At 50.8% G+C, this 12,856-nt stretch overlaps 1 protein-coding gene across 2 annotated transcripts in view; it reads right to left on the bottom strand.

Moving 5' to 3' along the window:
* Positions 1 to 10,015: 10,015 nt before the first annotated feature.
* HERPUD1 (homocysteine inducible ER protein with ubiquitin like domain 1) overlaps positions 10,016 to 12,856 on the bottom strand; it is a 29,659-nt gene continuing 26,818 nt past the window's right edge. For both annotated transcript variants that reach the window (XR_004346824.1, XR_004346825.1), the window contains exons 9-11: positions 12,614 to 12,689; positions 10,661 to 10,690; positions 10,016 to 10,030 (exon numbers count right to left, since the gene is read on the bottom strand). The gene's annotated coding sequence lies outside the window, so the exon portion shown is untranslated. The remainder of the gene's footprint in view (positions 10,031 to 10,660; positions 10,691 to 12,613; positions 12,690 to 12,856) is intronic.

Raw genomic sequence — 12,856 nt, 5'->3', positions numbered from 1 at the left:
CTTCCTCTGGCTATGCCCTCCCTCCCTCCTTCATGGTGCCTCTTCCTCTGAATTAAGACTCTAGGAGGAGTCTTCTCCCCCCAGAAGTCAGGTCCTAAGTCCTGGAGGGAAGCAGCCATATTTCCCCACCAACACCCCGTGCCTGACACCAGAGGGACAAGGGAGGGATTTGCTGAGTCAACCACGCACCCCTCTCTGCAGACATACCGGGAATCCAAGAGGCTTAAGTTCTCCTTTCTGGAGCAGGAGGCCTGGGTGGTAGTGATGGTGTGTGGTCAGGCCACTCGAGAAGTTCTCTTGTTTTTTGTACATCCCGTGCTCCACCAGATCCCGCTTCACCTCCACCCCACTCACGGTAACGCGTTTGCCCCCCCGCCCCCCCCCCCCCCACCCCACCCCACCCCACCCCACCCAGCTAGTGCTTGTTTTAATCCTTAGGCCAGAGTGGCTCCACCTGCTAGTTTATTAAAGGGAAACAACTGCCCTCCTGATGGTCCTTAACCGGAGGGTCAGTGAGGGACACGCCCCAGCTGCTGGTTTCCCTGGTAACTGATGACCCCACCTGATGTCAATTACGCTATGAATGGTAGCCTCCTTCTCCCCGCCCCACCCCCGCCCTGTCCGGCATTAACCAGTGAGGTGTCGCTCCAGAACCTTTTGCTTAAGATCCCCTGTCCAAGATCCCCAATGGTCTTGAGGCTGGGCAACTACAAGTCTCGCAGGCCTGCAGACTGCAGCCCACAGGTGGTATCCTGGGGAGAGAAACCAGGTTCCCTGTGAGCAGAGGCCCTCCTCAGAGCGGAGAGCAACCCCCAAGCCCAGGACCCTCAACTCTCTATGCTGAGTGATGGGAGAGGTGTGGGGAGAGGTGGACCCTGGGGACTCTTGGGGTCAGCCTAGCATTGATATTCTACAAACAAAAGGGAGTTTCCCAGGACCTGCTGCTTGGGGATTATGTGGCACGTCCTCTCCTGGATTCTCACTCATCCACATTCCCAACAGCTTCTTCCTGGTTTGAACCCGCACCAGGACTTTCCCGCATGGCTCACTTCCTCCACCTTCAAAATGAAACCATCAGCAAAACAAGGTGACACTTCATCTTCTGGCAGTTGGATTTAGCTGCATTTTTACATTCCAGAGACCAAGTATGGATCCTCAACCAGGAGCATTAGCTTTACCACCTGGGAGAGAGCTTGTTAGAAATGCAGACTCACAGCCCCTACCCCAGGCTCACCAAACCAGCAACTCTGAGGATGAGCCCAGGAATCTGTGTTTTAACAACCCCTGCAGGTGATTCTGATACAGGCCAAAGTTTGAGACCCATAGCACTAGATAACTTTCAAATAGCCTCTTGATTCGGGGTTATGAGTTGTATAAGCACCCAACCACCCACCCCTTTTTGCTTCATAGCTCCAGGCGCAATTAGTGGTTATATAGTCTTTTGTTTGGCTAGATATTATCTATCTCTGCCTATGTCCCCTAGACTATAAGCTTCACAAAGTCATGAACCATATGGGCCTGGCTCAGAGTAAGAACTCAACAGATATTGTTGAAAATACATCCATCCATACATAAAAATGCTGGGGCCACAGAAACTGTTGACTCTGACATGAATGTGACACGTGACCTTAAACAAATGTCCTTCTAGTTCTCAGCCCCTGGAACTCCCTTTGTACAGTGAAGGGGTGGGTCCAGCTGACCCTTGAGGGCCACGCCGCTCTCTACCATTTTAGCAGATGCTCAGTTTGACGCCTCCCCAATCCAGCCATCCCGCACCAGTGCCAACCAAGGCATCGCCTCCCACACCCCACCCCAAAGCCTTCTGGAGCTTCTACTGCTTCCTTCTGGCCTTTAAGTCTCCTTGACATGATCTCAACCTAACTCCTGGCCTGATCTGCAACTCCTTTACCCCCAAACAACCCTTCCCTCAGCCATGCTGGGCTTCCTTCCTCCCCCTGGTCCTGTCACTGCTGTTCCCCAGACAGGACACCTGCGCTTGGCTCTCTCCCTGCCCCTTAAGAGCCAGTTCAAACTGCCTTCTGGAAGCACTCCAGCACATAGAAGTCTTGGTTAATAGATTCCTAAAAAGCATGTATGTCCACAGTCAGACTCAAAAGCAAGAAGGGAAGTCCTCAGGACCCAGAAACAACAGGGGACTCTGAGAAAAGTCAGGGAAGGGGAAATGAAATGGGATATTCTGGGAGGTGGAGTTTACAGCTGGGTGTTAAGAGTACTCTAAACTTTACAGATTCCTAGATTAAAAAAAAAGTAAATAATACAAAATTTAAAAAGATTAAAAAAAACAACCTAAATGCAGTGTGCTAACCTGGATTGGATCCTGGGACAGAAAAAGTCTATCAGTGGAAAAACTGGTGAAATTCAAACAAAGTCTGGAGTTTGCTTAATAGCAATATACCAACATTAATCTCTTAAGTTACAACAAATGTGCCATGGTTGTGACTGGTGGTTTCTTTTCCTTATACTTTTCTCTGTTTTCCACTCTGTGCCTACATTACTTTTGTCTGCCGTTTTCATGTATGAAGAAATATTGAAGACATGCAGAGGGGCATTAAGAGTAGTACTGATCATCAATTCCTTACCTACAATGACAAAATCAAACACGCTCTGAAGACTACAAGTTGCTTTCTTAAGTTTGTCAGCAAACCTGGCCATTTGGATGGAAGGCTGTTTATAGTACTTACCTTGCTTTATGTGAAAATTCGTATGCAGAGAAATGTCAGTGGACTTGATTGTGGGGTGCCACCCCAGACCCCATGCGGGTGTCCTGCAATACATCCAGTGTGCATGTACTTGTACTACCTTCTAAAATACACAAAATTCTGGATTTGGAAAGTCATGTGGCCCTAATGGAGACCAACAGTGGTTTGGGGACCTATGTTCCAAACACCCACGTCCCACCACCGGGGTTAAGAAATAAGATATTACTAAAACTGTCAAAACTCCCATGTGTACCCCATTCATAACTTGTATTGTGTGATTTTGATGATCAGGGGGACAGCCATGTTTTAGAAACAACCAATCACAGCAGAAGCAGTGAGAAGAACTTGGAGGTTTCAGAGGTCCATCTGTGGAGGGGTTGCCAACTACCGGCCTCCCCATCTCCCTGCCTTCCTCTGTCTGTACCCACTTCACCTCTTCAAGTGTAAGCCTCAGGGACTTCCCTGGTGGTCCAGTGCTTCCAATGCAGGGGGCGTGGGTTCAATCCCGGGTCGGGGAACTAAGATCCCACGTGCTGCTGGTGCAGCCAAAAAAAAGTGTAAGCCACAAAAAGTTGGCTGCCTGGGCGTAGGGAGGGGAATTATACCGTCAGTGAAGAACCATGATACCCTTGTTCTGACAGTAGAGCTTGCACATCTTGAGGCTGTAGACAGTTACCTGGGCCTGGTTGGCGGGGAAGCTATGGGAAAGCAGTGGGAGACACAGAGGGGGTCCCATGGCTAGGATGGGGGCCCATCAGAACAGCTGTGGCCACTGCTTCTGGAGACACAAGGGACAAAGCTGACTCGGGGTTCCCAGGGCTGAGAGAAAAAGGAAGCAGCTAGAGCAGTGGCTGGGGCCCAGGCCACCCCATCACTAATTTGCCAGTGACCTGGGCATCACTCTTGCCCTCTCTGGCCCTTGGTTTTCTCACCTGTGTGATAGTGAAGTAATCCCTTGCCCTGCCCATCTCTTAGTGTGTGGAAAGGCCTTCTATGTCTCACTTTCTTCATCTGTAAAATGGGGATAATAATAGTACCTACCTCCGAGGGTTGTTGCAAGGATTAAATGAGAGAATCAACATAAAGAACTTGCAGAAGGACCTGCGCATGGTCACCCTCCAAAAGAAGCTGCCATTGCTTTTGTGTAACAATATTCATGAAATGCTGACTATGCTTCAGCCCTGGGTGAGGATATGGGGGACAGTGCAGAGCTCAATAGACCTGGTCTCTACCTTCAGGAGGCTCAACGTTTATCAGATAATCCCAGAACTAAATGTAAAATGGCACCTGAGGAGCGTCTTAAAGGATGGATGCACCGGGCTGTGGTTTGAGAGCCCTGGAGAGCAAATCTCACCTAGTTAGGGAATGGGGAGGCCCTCTCTGAGGATAAGGAGTAATCAGATGGGGCAAGGAAGAGGGGACACCTCTGGGCAGGGGGGCACAGCATGTGCAAAAGCCCTGTGGTGGGTGGGGAACATGGTCAATGCACAGAATGCACAGGCAGCCAGGGGCTGGGAAGTACGGCCCGAGGTGGCCTGGGCAGGAGGGCAGGACCTCCGATTTGCAGACTGTTAGGCTGGGCTCAGGGAGACCTCTCCCCATCAAAAAATTGAACCAATAGGTACCTTGCAACAAAATGTTTTGTTTAATACACAGCTGAGCTCAAACCAAAAAAAGGGACAATCCCAGATACTAAAGATGAAAAGGGAAATGAGAGCTAAAACCATAAGTAAGGTGGCCCAGAGACAGGCACTGGATGTGGGTTCAGACCACACTAAAATGGGGTTTTAACAGTATCAGAGGGAGAGAAGTGAGAGGAGGGGGGATGGAAATACCTCCTCTCAGTGAAAAGGAGACCAAATGACTTCACCCACCAAAGGAAGCCACAAGAAACGTCAAGGTGGGTCTGGGAGGGTATAACTTGAGAACCCGAGCCTGCAGCTCGGGTTCAGCATAATTCAGATGTGCAGCTCTGAATTATGTATGTATTTATACTTCCAGCATGGTGCAGGACTTCCTGAACTGAGAAATGGACCTACAAAGCCAGGAAGGAATGAATGCTGTAACCTTTGGGGTCCCTGGCAGTAATAAGTGCAAAATTATTCTCTAAGGAAATGTGGGTGATTCAGGGAGCAGGGTCTGTCCACAGAAAAACCAAATTCCACTGAAGGTGAGCTTCTAAGAAAATAAATATTACAAGCCACACAAGGAAACCACAAGAGAGAGCTAGCAAACACAACCAACAAGAGGACAAGCACCCCAAGGCTCTGACATAAGAGAACATGGAAGAAACTACAAAGGAACTAACTTTTCAATGATTAAAGAAATAGAGCCATAATGAAAGCATAGGACTCCAGGGGGAAAAAACAAACGATAGAATTGAAAAGGAAAACTTGAAAATAAACTCAAGAAGATGTGGAGAAAAGGGAACCCTTGTGCACTGTTGGTGGGAATGCGTATTCATGCAGCCACTATGGAAGACAGTATGGAGGTTCCTCAAAAATTAAAAATAGAACCGCCATGTGATCCAGCAATTCCACCTCTGGGTATCTTTCCAAAGAAAACAAAAACACTGATTCAAAAGATATGCACCCCCATGTGCACTGCAGCATTATTTGCAAAAGCCAAGATATGGAAGCAACCTAAGTGTCCATCAATAGTTGAATGGATAAAGAAGATGTGGTATAACAAATATTACTCAGCCATGAAAAATAATGAAATCTTGCCATGTGCAACAACATGGATGGACCCAGAGGGTACTGTGCTAAGTGAAATAAGTCAGACAGAGAAAGGCGAATACCGTATGATTTCACTTATACGTGGAATCTAAAAAACAAAACAGATGAACAAACATAACAAAACAGAAACAGACTTGTAGATACCCAGAACAAACAGGTGGTCGCCAGAGGGCAGGGGGCTGGAGGGATGAATGAAATAGGTGAGGGAGACTGAGGTACAAATTCCAGTTATAAAATAAATGGGGACTTCCCTGGTGGCGCAGTGGTTAAGAATCTGCCTGCCAAGGCAGGGGACACGGGTTCAAGTCCTGGTCTGGGAGGATCCCACTTGCTGCGGAGCAATAAGCCTGTGGGCTACAACTACTGAGCCCACGGTCCACAACTACTGAAGCTCATGTGCCTAGAGCCCGTGGTCTGAAACAAGAGAGGCCACTGCAATGAGAAGCCCGCGCACCACAACGAAGAGTAGCCCCCGCTCAACACAACTAGAGAAAGCCCGCGCTCAGCAACGAAGACCCAACGCAGCCAAAAATAAATTAATTAATTAATTAAAAAAAATAAAATAAATGAGTCACAGGAATGAAATGCACAGCATGGGGAATACAGTCAATAATATTGTAATAACTCAGGTGGTAGATGGTACTTAGACTTGTGATCATCCTGTAATTTATAGAAATAATTGCTGTGTTGTGCACCTGGAACTAACATAGTGTTGAAGGTCAATTATACTTCAATTTTAAAAAAGGAACTTAATAGAATTTCTGGAAATGAAAATTATTAATTTTAAAATGAAAAACTCAGTGAATGAGTAACGGATGAGACACAGCTATAAAAAGAATGAGTGAATTGAAAGAGATAATTGAAGAAATGATTCAGAATTTAGCGTAGAGATAGAAAGAGATGGAAACTATGACAGAGCAACTAAGAGACACAGAATGGAATGAGAAGGCCCAACATACGTCTAGTGGAAATTCAAGACGTTAAGAATAGAAAAAATAGAGGAGAGACAATAATTGGAGAAAGAGTGGCTGAGAAATTTCCAAAGCTGATGAAAGACACCATCCCTTAAACGGAATGCTTACGCTGAGTCCAAAACAACTAGATTGAGAGGTAAACAGGGGCCAGAAAATACATGACCCTGGAGCCCATGTCAGAGAATTTTGCTTTTATCCTAAGACTTTTATTCTTGATGAGTTTTAAGCAGACAAGTGAACAATCAGCTTTGCTTCTGGAGGCTACTGTGGGGAACAGATTCAGGAGATGTCAGGATGCAGGAGGCTGTAGATGGGTCCCCACAAGTGATAATGGTAGCCTGGCCCAGGTGGAGATGGAAACAGAGAAAAGTGGACAGGCTCCAGAAATACTGAGGACGTAATAGGGACTCCGTAATGGGGATGATGAGAAGAGCAAGTCAAGGGCAAGCTTAAGATTATGAGCTGCAAAGACCTAAACAGACATTTCTCCAAAGAAGACAAACAGATGGCCCATAGACACATGGAAATGTGCTCAACGTCGCTAATTATTAGAGAAATGCAAATCAAAACTGCAGTGAGGTACCACCTCACACTGGTCAGAATGGCCATCTTTAAAAAGTCTACAAATAACAGATGCTGGAGAGGGCGTGGAGGCTGCCCTCCCACCACTCCCACCTCGTGATGGGACCCTAGGTGGGTGGTTTTGATGACAGGCAATCCTGTCAGGGAAACGTCCACCTGACGTCTGCATCCAAGGTGATGTTGGCTGTGGGGAGGGAGAGATCAGGGTGGAGCCTCAGGATGGGGCGCCTGCCCTGAGTCACCTGCTCCTTCTGGCCCTGCCCAACACTCACAGGTGGCCCCAGCCTCCAGCCTCAGGGCTCCCATCTGTAAAATGGGTCCTGGGGTGCACAGGGTGCACTTTGTCATTCTCTCTCTTCTCAACTTCTGTCTGTCTGGTGGCCCTGCCCTGCAGGAGCCCTTCTAGAAGAGTGGTTCAGAGTGTGGCACTGAGTCGGAGATGTGGGCTGTGATCCCAGCCCTCTACTGCTGGGTGATCCGTGGGCAGGGACCGAGCCTCACCCCCAGCACCCTCGGTGTCCTCGTCTCCAATGAGAGCATCCACCTCAGAGCTATGTATTTAATGGAACAATCTGGTAAAAGTGGGTGAACGCCCAGTAACATGAGCTACTCTGATTTTCCTCCTAATCTTCTCCCAAGAGAAACCTGGAGATTGCCCCCACCGCCAGCTCTGGTCTGCGTCATGGAGTTCAACAGGCCAGACCAGGAGTCGGCAAACTTTATCTGTAAAGGGCCACATAGTAAATATCTTAGGCTTTGCGAGCCATGCAGTCTCTGTGCAACGACTCCACTTTGCTACTGCAGGGCAAAAGCAGTCACGGGCAAGAGCATCTACATGAGTGGGTGTGGTCATGAGCCAATAAAACTTTATTTATAAAAGCAGACAGCAGGACGAACTTGGCCCTCGGGAGGTAGTTTCCAACTCCTGGTGCAGAACCAGCACGGGGGCTGGAGGGTGGCGGGGGAGTGTAGTAGTACTGCCTCAAGAGCCACACCCTTGGTGAGGCCCCCTGGGCCCCTGGCCCTGTCTGTGTTCTGGCAGCTGCTTGGGCCTGTCCAGGGAGGCTGGCCTCACCCTCGCATTAGCTTTGCCTACACGCACTCTGATGGCACAGCCCCTGGCGTGGTGTTCCCAGAGAGACGAGCAAGGTTCCCGTTCCAGGTTTGGGCAGTGATGGGAGTGGGGTCGGGGGAAGGATCTAGCACACAGGAAGACGCAATTATGCTCCACTCCACCCCTCCACTGCCAGTCCACACTGCCCCGGACCTGGTGCCACCAGGGGTCTCCCCTCCTAAGGCCCCCACAGGAGCCCAGAGGGTCTACCCAGTGGGTTTCACTGTCCTTTATTGCCTCTGTTCACTGAGTACCTACTACGTGCCAGGGTCCAAAGAGCCGGGCGCATCGCTCAGCCTGGCCACCTCCCCCTCTGCTGGCCAACCACAGGGGGAGCAGTTATGACGTAGTAAGAACAGGGACTTGGAATTTTTAGATGGCCCAGGCTCAAATTCTGCTCTTCTGCTTCCCAGCTTGGGGGAGGGGGGATGGGTTCCCCTCGACTCCCTAAATTTCAGTTTCTCCATCCATAAAATGGGGCGTTAGCACTACCTTCCTTGCTGGGTGATTGTGAGCATTCCACAGTTAATCTAAGTCAAGTATTTGGTTGGTAGCACGTTCTGCAAACATTGGCTTGTATTCGTGTTAGGACCGGGACAGTGCTTCCTGCCTCTCAGATCACCTTCTCCTCTTGTCCTGGGTCTCTCTCAAAGGCCCGGTGATGTCCCCATTAGACAGATGAGAAAACTGAGTCCTGAGTAGTTTTTTCTTCACTGCACAGCCTTGTGGGAGTTCCCCCTTAGCCCAAGGCTGTATGGGAAGGGAGGGAAGAGACTCAGGGAGTCTTAGATCTCCAAACCACTTTCTTCCTCTTAGCTTTCACCTGTTGTTTGCTGCTGCTTGAGAAGTACTTGACAGTATGCTCATGCTGGGGGTACCAGGCTAGTAACAGCAGTAGTAATAACAGGGACCAACTGGGCCGGGTACCATCTTAAGCATTTTCTTTACATTTTTTTCCACTCGATTCTCACAACCTCCGTATGGGGTAGTTGCTATTATCACCCCCATCTTGCAGATGAGAAAACAGAGGTTCAGAGAGGTTCCGTGACTTGCCCGAGGTCACACAGCCTGACAGGCAGCAGCCCTGAGGGGAAGTGACTTGCCATAGCCTGACCATAACCAATCACCAAACGGTAGAGCCACACAGGAGCTGTGAGACCCAGATGGGGGCGTGACCGTCCCAAGGTTGCACAGTGACCAAAGGTGGCCTCCTGGTTCCCACCACTGCCTCCCAAGGCATGCAGACCAAAGCACACTCACCAGCCCTTGTCTGGACTAAGTTGGCTATGATGGTGGAGATGATGCAGACCTCTTTGCAGATCTGGGGCGGACAGGGCAGGCGGCTCACCAGGCTGGGAAGGAGACCAGAAGAGGGGCAGGGCCACGTGGGGGTGGCAGTGCTGGGAACAGGCACAGGGGGCTGACCACACTGGGAAGTGGTGGCTGTTTCTCAGGGAAGGGCAATGGGGGGAGGAGGACCCAACCTTGGGGCATAACCCTGGACTGCTCCCCACAATGAGTGGTCGGGCCAGAGGGGTAGGCGAGCCCCACTCACCTGTCCCTTTAGGACCAGCTTCAGGGTGAAGGAGATGAAGTCTGTGAACAGCTGCTTGGTCCACCTGGGCCTGAAGGGAGCAAGTGCTGCGGTGCTCCAGTCCTGTGCGTCCATTGAGCGCCTACTGTGTGCCAGGCACTGCTCAGGGCTCTGCCAGCCTTGGAATCCTCCTATAACCCAGCTACAACCCCATTTCACAGCTAAGAACACTGAGCCTCAGAAGGAGCCTCGGACCTCAGTGTTAATCAGCCCAGAGTTCCTCGGGAGGCCCCATTGCCCGTGATGTTCATACCTGTTACACTCACACATATGGATATGCCTGAATCCAGATTCACACATGTGTCCATCTGCTCCATGGGCAGAGAGGGGCCTGAATCAGGGGTGCTCACAGCAATTTGACAGAGGGTTGGCCAAGACAAAGATCTGAGTAGAGCACTCAGGATCTCAGGTTCCAGAGTCAGGGGGGCTGCTGGTTTCAAATCCTGCCCCCGTCCCCCAGTGGCGAGCTGTGCGTCCTCAGCCAGTTACTTAGCTTGGCTAGGAACTGTAGCTGCGAACTTGTGTGATGCCTGGGATGCCAGCAGATGAGTTTTTCTTTCCTTCCTAAGCTCTCTGTGCCTCAGTTTGCCCATATGTAAGAATGGGGTTAATAACACAATCTACCTTCCAGGGTTGGGTTGTGAGGATGTAAATTAACTAATCCATGCAAATGGCTTGGAAAAGTGCTTGGCTCATAGCAAGTTCTCAGTAACTGTAAGCGATTCTTTTTTTTTCCAGCCTTTAAGGGGGCGTTGATGGGGAGAGGTAGGTAATGACCCCACTGAAAAGACTGATCCCCCAGGTTTGGCTGCCACAGGCATGGTCTGGGGTTGACCCTCGGAGGTGCAGTGGACACACCACCCTTCCATACTCCTGGGGCTCATGCTAACAGGAAGGGGCACAAGTAGAAAGGGGGGCCACAGAGGCAGCGTACTTACTTGCACTCCCCTTGGAGATGCAGGAGCGGCCTGTGGAAAGATAGGTAGCATTCAGGGGCATTGGTCCACACACTGCCAGAATCACAGGCTGCAGAGTCCCCTGACACCACATCAGGGCAGCCTCGGCCTCCAGGCAGAGCCCATGTGCTGCCCAGGCCAGCCAGGAGCTAGGCTAGCTTTGGGCCCCCCCAGCCAGCAAACTTCCCAGGCTGGACCATCTTTGGCAGCCTCAGAATCCTCGGTCTGCCTAGCCTTCCCTCTCCACTGCGGCCGATTCCTGGAGTCCAGCCTCCCTGCCTCCCCAGAGGGAGTAGGACACATATTCAGCTGTGTGTGTTGATCGGAAGGTCAGTAGAGTCGATTTCAAAGTCGACAGGCTGATCAACCCTCAACCTGCAAGGAGGCCACGGCCCAAGACCCTCTCTCCGCCCTCAGCCCAGAGACGGCCAGGGAGAGGCGTGTCAGCTGAATGGGAATGCTTATCTCCAGGCACCCCAGGGTCCCCTTGAAGATCACAGGCGCATTCTGAATGGAGACATTGGTGGGCTTGTCTTCCACCAACTCTACCTGGCTGCTGGAGACCGACAGGAGGCTGATCTGGACGCTGGGAGAACAAAGGGAAATAAGGAAGGGTGTCGGGGGCCTGGGAAGAGGCAAGGGGGTGTTTTTGTCACATCTCCACTTCTTGTCATCCTGCACTGCCCAGGGATGCAGTGGGCAGAGCTCTGCCCTATCCTCCTGGAGCTGAGTCCAGCTTCACCTAGCATCAGTCATGGTCAATCACATTTAATCTCTACTCCACCCATGTTTATTTTGGATAAGTTATATATTAATGAAATTTATTCTATGGAAGTTTGGTCTTATTGAATTGTTGATGATTTATTCAGGGTAATATCTCTTTTAACTTCTCCAGGCAACTTTGCCATCTCTGACCTCTTGTGATGTAGGTCTAAGATGGCTTTATCCTCATTTTATAGAAGGGAAACTGAAGCCTAATGTTACACAGAGAGTGTGGGGCTGGGGCAGCCCCGTTGGACGCCCCACTAGACCTGGGATACCCCCACTCGGGCTGCTGGCGGCAGGTGCTTTCCTCCCAAGAGGTAACGGTGGTATTCAGCATCGCCAGCGCCCCCTAGTGGTAGTAAAATGTTTACACCGACTCCAGCACCAGGTTGGTTACCTGTGCAAATCAGAGTCCACCTTTATTGAGCTTGTCCTTGGTGGGGAGGGGCGGTGGGGGCGGTTTGGGGAAGATGAGGTTTTAGGACAAAGATTAGGTCCCTGAGCAGTGTCTTCCCCATCCCTGAGGCCTCACACAGATATACAGACACAGAATCTGTTCCCTTGCAGCCTGAGGGGCCCAGAAGGTGGATGTGTCGTGTTCCAGGGGCCAAGCCTAGTGCTCAGACCTGGGTTGGAACCTGAGCTTGCCGCTGCTAGCCTCGCTGTGTGACCTCCAAGCTGCTTAGCCTCTCCGAGCTCCTGTTTCCTTGTTCAGTAAGCAGGGCCAGTAGAGGGATGTGCTGAAGGTAAAATGAGGTATTGTTTGTAAAGGCGCCTGGCCTATAGCACAGCCTCAGCCCAGGTAAAGTCAGGAGACTCAGTTTGCCAAGAGATCTTACTACCCTGCCTCCCTCTACCCAAAAAAGACCCCATCAATAGGGGAGAGAAAGGGCTGTTCTAAGGCCCGAATCTTACTGGGGCTGTTGGAGAGACGGATACCTTCCAATAAATCCCCACAGGGGCACTGGGGGACGGTGAGTTGGTTGAAGCAGCATGGTGGGGGCAGGTTGTGCAATACCAGGCTTCTGGCCCTGGTGTCAAGTCAGGTGGGGAGGTCTGAGTTCTCCTGGCTGCCCTTGCTCTCTGGGGGCTGGGGGCAAGTTTCAGGCTACTCCCCACCAATCCCCAACTGTTCACACCCCAGGCCTGACTCACTTGTGCAGAACTTACTTGACTTGGCCAAGGATCACCATGGCCCTTTGCCCTTGACATCGCTGGAGGCTGTCTGGATCACCTTGGCGGTCTCCTGGCTCATGAGAAGGGAGGGCAGTGGTGAGGGGTTGCAGGCCCAGGACCAGTGCCCTGTCCCCTGGCCTCAGCCTCTTTGGGATGAGGGGCTGGACTTGGCCTCACTCTGGCATAAGTTAGATGGCTACGCTCAGGGCACATAGAGAGAGAGCTCTGACCCCTGAC

The sequence above is a fragment of the Phocoena sinus genome, chromosome 19, assembly GCF_008692025.1.
Source record: "Phocoena sinus isolate mPhoSin1 chromosome 19, mPhoSin1.pri, whole genome shotgun sequence".
Classification (NCBI taxonomy): domain Eukaryota; kingdom Metazoa; phylum Chordata; class Mammalia; order Artiodactyla; family Phocoenidae; genus Phocoena; species Phocoena sinus.
Note: the sequence above shows the minus strand (reverse complement) of the source record. Positions and strands in the feature narration are given on the sequence as shown.